Consider the following 1,195-nt stretch of genomic DNA (forward strand, 5'->3'; position numbering starts at 1 on the left):
GCCCTGGGGACACCAGGGAAGGGAAGCAGCCATCCATGAGTGCCAAGGGCCTGGGTGGCAGAGCTGTTCACGTAGCCCAGCTGCCTTTCCTTCAGACAGAGTGGGAAGTGGGGACCCACTGTCTTCCAGGCAGTGCCCCTAGATCTAGGCATTTGGGTGATCTTCACCTTCACTCCCTCAGCTTACACTACCCCCTTCCCAATCTAAAGAATCCCTGCCCATCCTTTAAGACTCAGTTCAGGCTGGGCACAGTGGCTCACACCTGTAATCCTAGCGCTATGGGAGGTCAATGCAGGTGGATTGCCTGAGTTCAGGAGTTTGAGACCAGCCTGAGCAAGAGCGAGACTCCATCTCTAAAAAAATAGCCAGGTGTTGTGGTGGGTGCCTGTAGTCCCAGCTACTCAGGAGGCTGAGATAAGAGGATCACTTGAGCCCAAGAATTTAAGGTTGGTGTGAGGTATGACAGCACAGCACTTGACTGAGGGCAATGAGGTATGACTCTGTCTCAAAAAAAAAAAAGACAGACTCAGTTCAGATCACTTCCTTGTGACCTCTTCTCTCCTTCAGACACCTGGTGACTCCACCTGTGTCCCCAAAGCACTTTGTATATCCACTTCTGAAACACCTGCACTTCGTGTTGTTCACCTGACTCTCTCACCTCCTTGATGGTGACTTGCCAAAGGGCATAAGATAGGTCTTAGTCACCTCTGCAGCATCAGCACCAAGGGCTGTGCCTGGCACAGAGCTGGAACTTGGCAGACGAGTATGGAAGGAATAAATGAACGTGGCCATGAGAGACATACACTCAGGTAAGAGGGTGCTGGGGAATGTGCAGCCCATGAGGGCTGAGGTTCACCACCTTAGGTGCCTGTCTTTGAAGTTCAAGTCCAAAGTGCTCTGACTGTGTGACCATGGCACACCCAGTTACCCCTGTGGGTAGAAGAGGGCACTAGCTGGCCTAGAAGAGCCTCCCCTCCACTGGGCATGCCTCACAGTGGCGGGGAAGCAAGAGGCACAGATGCATGTAGGGGCAAGAATTTTTGTGTGTGTGACAGTCTCACTTTGTTGCCCTGGGTAGAGTGCTCTGTCATGATCATAGCTCACAGCAACCTCAGACTCCTGGGCTCAAGCAGTCCTCTTGCTTCAGCCTCCTGAGTAGTAGCTGGGGCTACAGTAATCTGCCACCACACCTGGC

Source organism: Otolemur garnettii, unplaced genomic scaffold (assembly GCF_000181295.1).
Source record: "Otolemur garnettii isolate 467f Iridium unplaced genomic scaffold, OtoGar3 scaffold00018, whole genome shotgun sequence".
Classification (NCBI taxonomy): Eukaryota; Metazoa; Chordata; class Mammalia; order Primates; family Galagidae; genus Otolemur; species Otolemur garnettii.